Source organism: Phyllopteryx taeniolatus, chromosome 2 (genome assembly GCF_024500385.1).
Source record: "Phyllopteryx taeniolatus isolate TA_2022b chromosome 2, UOR_Ptae_1.2, whole genome shotgun sequence".
In the NCBI taxonomy this organism is placed as follows: domain Eukaryota; kingdom Metazoa; phylum Chordata; class Actinopteri; order Syngnathiformes; family Syngnathidae; genus Phyllopteryx; species Phyllopteryx taeniolatus.
In genome coordinates, this window is record NC_084503.1 from 38,934,005 (window position 1) to 38,939,164 (window position 5,160).

At 51.9% G+C, this 5,160-nt stretch overlaps 1 long non-coding RNA gene across 2 annotated transcripts; it reads right to left on the minus strand.

Moving 5' to 3' along the window:
- Positions 1-3,317: 3,317 nt before the first annotated feature.
- On the minus strand, positions 3,318-3,975 carry LOC133474451 (uncharacterized). 2 transcript variants are annotated; one of them, XR_009787509.1, is made up of 2 exons: positions 3,643-3,975; positions 3,318-3,511 (listed from the first exon to the last, which is right to left on the minus strand). It is a non-coding gene; the product is annotated as an uncharacterized LOC133474451 (long non-coding RNA). The 2 variants fall into 2 exon arrangements; XR_009787508.1 differs by having other exon boundaries at positions 3,587-3,975.
- Between the last annotated feature and the right edge of the window lie 1,185 nt (positions 3,976-5,160).

Genomic DNA, 5,160 nt, shown 5'->3' on the forward strand with positions numbered 1-5,160 from the left:
ATAATAATAAAATAAATAAAATAAATACATACATACATAAAACAGCACTCATTTTTGAGATTTTGTGACATTCTTAGAAATGTAATATCATTTAAACGTGAACTTAACATATTTTGCATACGCCAGGAACAAACGAAGGTTTTCATCTGTCACAACCACAGGAAATCTAAACCGAATGAATACAAATTCAAACATGGTAAAGGGATTTGCCAACAACTCCATTTGAAGATACCAAGCCTTACGCAAAACAACAACAACAACAAAAAACACACGCACACGAAAAAAAACCCGGGATTTTCGTGGAGCTCCGCTAAATTTGCGGGCCTGGAATCCAGCGGCAAAAAAAACGCCGGGCGTTTCTCGGGCCTGAGTAGCATGACTAACTGCTAAGCTATTTTTAGAACAGCCCGCGGGGCTAAGTCAAGTGCTCCTTGCTCCTGCCCGACGTTGCTGACTACCGAGTCAAGACATGGGCTTTTTACAAATACCCGTGTGCGTAGACCTGTACTTTTCAGCAAATGGAGCAATTTCAAATGGCCAAAGTTGAAGGAACCAGTGGCCGTTTCCTCCGTAACACTGACAAAATGGCGTCTGTAAGTTACGAGACGACGGCGGCTACGTTCACTTCGAAATTCACGTACCCCGTGTTTGGAGCCCCATAGCAAGTTAGGACACAGACATACTGTGGACATGACACCGTTTTAGACAGACGCTTTCCAGTGGCCACGTTAACAAACAGTGCAGTATGAACTTCGAAGTCGAAAGCGTCCTAAGAGTTCTCCGGAAGACTCGTACCATTAGCATGACAAATGCACATGTAAAACCCTTTAAATTGCTACTGCTGATAGCTAGACGCTTAGCCGACACAGACTTGACCATTTACTATCGACAAAAGCAATATAAACACACGGAGCTTTACTAGGATAGAGCCAGGGCGATTACGTCCACTTACCTTCGAAGAGGAACCCGACACTCTGACGAAGCAGCGCGAGCACCGGAGAGCACCCGGCGGTGCGTTCAGGGATCCTGGGAAACGGAAGCTTTCTTTTTCTTTCGGCCAGTTCTGCCATCTCTCTTGTAGTCACGTCCACTTTTACCTTCGAAGAGGAACCCGGCACTCTGACGAAGCAGCGCGAGCACCTGAGAGCACCCGGCGGTGCGTTCAGGGATCCTGGGAAACGGAAGCTTTCTTTTTCTTTCGGCCAGTTCTGCCATCTCTCTCGTCGTCGTGCGCATCCATTGTCACGATGCCCTCGTGAAGCAGGCTCAACATTTCAGAGTTATGGCTATCCGCTGGTTTATTTGTGGCATAGATGTGCGGCGTGTCCTTCGGCCACGGTCCCGGGAGGGCGAAAGCTGCGGCAAGCCGAGCTCCCTCTCGTTCTGGCAGTTCATCGGACGTTCCTTTGACGCGGAGTCGGCTCGGCGGTTTAATAAAAGGGACGTCATCTTTCTGCCTCGTGATTTCGGTCCGTGTGATCATTTCAGAGTTGTCGGGTCGGGTCGGGTCGGGTCGGGTCGTACGCACACCAAGGTCGGCGCTGTCTCACAGGCGCTAGCTGATAGAACTCTCCAACAGCGAGAACAGACGTTCCACCAAAAGGTGAATTCGTTCCTTGGATTTGCTTCAATCTTGCGCCCACATATGCAAAGAGATCTTTGGGCGCCACGGAAATCTCACGGGTAATGAGTATTTCAGCAACTGACAGCTCCGCTCCGACTCCGTCCAGGTCGTCGCCCGGGCCGCGCGCGGTACGGCGGTTGGAGGCTTCCCGGCAGCTCGAGTCGCCGATGCGCGGTCGATCCGGAAATGTCGAAGGCTCCCGTGCCGGCGAAGGCTGCGAGAAGAACCGTCCGTCTCTTTGGAAACGCCCGCTCCCTCGGCCGGTCGCGGCGCTCTGCGGAGGATTTTAGTTGCCCCCGCGCGGGTACATTGGATTTGACGAGACCTTCCGGTCCCAGCGCCACCGTGGGTGTCACAGAAGAAAGGCCGTGGCGTTAAGTTATACGCGCGTCGTGCGCACCGACCTCCGACCTCGCGAAAGACGCACGCTTTGCTTTCGCTCGAGGTTCCGATACACGCGGCGGAACACCGACGCCGGCGGCTTCTCTCACGATTGACGCTTCCGTGGCTTCGGACCGGTCGTCGTGGGCCGGTCCCTTTTCCCGCCCGTTGTCGTCGGGTTCATCTCGCCCGTCGATTTCCTCCATGCTTTCCAGTCTTTGTAAATTCCCTCTCAGGAGCCGGGCGGCACCGTTCGTTTTAGGGCGATTCCACCTTCCTCCACCTCTCGCACGGCACCGCCAAGGTCTTTTCTGCGCTTCTCGTACCTTTCTTCGTTCCCGTTGACGTCGTCGGCCCCGGCCTCGAGGTATTCAGCGTGCGCTAACCGTACGCGAGCGTGATCGCGGAGCTTCCGGTACGTCGGCGAGCGTCGGGATTCCGACTTGACGGTCAGCGCGATGAGGCCGGCGCAGCTTGAGCGATGCCCCGTAAAAATTCCTCTGGATTTTTGCGCTGTGAGAATTTGCAGTCTTTGACGACTGCCCGTTTCCCTGTTCTTCTGAGGACAAAAGCCCGTGTCGATCAGCGGCGCCAAAACATTTTTGCCTTTCGCTCGACGTGCACGATTCCGCACGTCGACGCGAAATCCGCTCAGCGCATCGCTCCCGATTCACGCGCTTCGGGTCCGGATTTATATTTTTCCCGGCAGGCCAGCCGTCCGCACTTGAACGGACTCCTGCGTTTTGCCCTCAAGGAGTGAGAGAGGATAACTCGTTTTCAAAGCATTGTCACTCGTTTACACAAATAGCACGCTGCGAGAGCACTGCTTCATATGCCGTCGGCAAGCCCTCATTTCCTCGGCGACGCGCCGTGCGGCGTCACCGGATACGGACGCCCTCGTCGTCTCGGCATGATCGTCGTCCGCCGCTCCCGGAGCAAGCGGTGCGCATGGCGCCATCTCGTGGTCGCGGGCAGGGACAGCAACGGGTCCAAAACAAAGCGGCGGCGGCGGCGGCTCACGCTGGGCAAGCGGGACTTGTACCCAAACTTGTGAGACGCTCCATCACCTTACCGATCAGATCATTTAAAGCTGTGAAAAGAAACAGGACAGCCGTACCACGGGGGAACAGGAAGCCCGTCGCGTCCTCTGGAGTGGGGATCCAAAAAGCCGTACCTTCCTCGGTGGTCTCGGAAAACAGCGATGTACAATTGGACCGGTGACAAGAACTTGCAAAATTTCCCTCTGAAATCAAGCACTCGAGTCTGTTGCGGAGGTTCTGGGACTCAAATGAAGCAGTACAACCACCATACGTCGATTTGACACATTTATTCACACGTATGGTTTTTTGGCGAAACCATGAACCATCGCCGGAATTTCATCCGTTGCCAAATGACTGTCCGTGTTATCGTCCTCGGGCCTTCAAAACAGCCGAAGTACACGAAGAGAGTTCACTGCCGCGGTTGAGAACGAGATCTCGATCAGCGCCGGTCGAGTGATGCAACTTCCTGCGGGAAAGCCAGAAATGTCACGGAATTAGCGGCACACCGACAGAAATGTCACGGAATTAGCGGAACACCGACTCTTTCTGGAAGCGCCGTATCTTGGACGGGCTCGACGACGAGACGCCGACACGTACGTCACCCGATCGTGTCGCAGAAGAGCTTTTCCCTCGACAGGTCCGTCAGTCATCGGGTCTCCGACAGGTGCGGCTCTCCGAAGACGGGGCGAGGAAATCGGGACCCCGACACTGGCGCAGTTCTCGAGGCGTGCGGCAGCCGCGGCACGGAAATCCTTGCTTTCAAATGGCGCAAAGGCACGGAAATCGTCGCTTGCAACTGCGGCGGGCAAATTGCGCGCACCGAAGTGCGCGGCAGTGGCATAGAAATCACCAGAGGATGCAACAGGTGCCCGGGAGTGGTTTTGAGCACGCTTCTCCCAGTTCATCTTTGCGGTCAGCAAGAGGTCGTCTTCTGCGGAAAAAGAAAAGTATGAATGACAAAAAAATAGGACAAACAAATACAACTTGCCAAGATTTCTTATAAATCAAAGGTCCAAGGTTTATTTGATTGTGACGACAGACAGACAGACAGACAGACAGACAGACCGGGCGCATTGCTGTTTTGGCACAGGTGCAAATTCTCAACACATGTTCAAAGGAGGCTTATTAAATGGGAGGTAAAATACAACAGGGGAGAATACGGGTATATCAAGTAGCCCACCCATGCGTCAGTCAGCCCCTTCAAATTATTTTGGCACTGCCGCTATGCATATCGACTTGACTGCATCGACGAGATGCATTTCGGTTGTCAACGATTCCGATCCCGTTACTCCAAAACGTCCCCATTGTGAGTAAGAAAAAGCAACGCGTGACTTTTCCCGGGTAAGTCGTCAAGACCGCAGTTACTTCTCCAAAACGAGAAGAGTTACTTTTGAGTCATCCGTATTTCTCGCCAAGAGATTCGCACAAAAAGCTGTCCAGCTGTTCCAAAACATTGTACCGATCGTGCAGACTGCTCAACATTTCAAACACAACGAAGCGACGGGGAGGCGATTTCATACAATCCAGAGTGACAGTACCGTAAAAGTGCCGAGAAACGCCCCATTTCACTATCGGCACACTATTTTTTATTTTCCTTTGTAAAAAGTCCATTGAATTGTAACTTTTTCACTTACGCATGAAGGAAACAGTTTTACTGACATGTTAAGCGTGCAAGGTATTGTGGATTTATTATTCCTACCGAAACGCGTGGTCATAAATCGTCATACAATAAGGACTGACTCGCAATACTCGCCTTAAATAATCATTACAATGAAAAGTGAGAACGTGACGACTTCGTCGTAGTCCGGAGTGTGAGCTGGTTGAACACGCTGCATGCCTGGTGTGATACGAGTGCTCTTGTGGCCGGCAGAAAGTGACGCGGCAGGCCAGATCTGGCCCCCGGGCCTTGAGTTTGACACCTGTGATATAATGGTTTAAAAAATAAATAATAATAATAAAAAAATAAATAAATAAACAAAAAAAAAAAGTTAAATAAATAAAATCTATAAAGTTCTTCAGAAATCAGGGAGTCCAAACACACCTCACACCTGGGCGATGGTTTGTGCTCTGCAGAGAGAGAGAGAGAGAGAGAGAGCGGGAGAGAGAGAGAGAGAG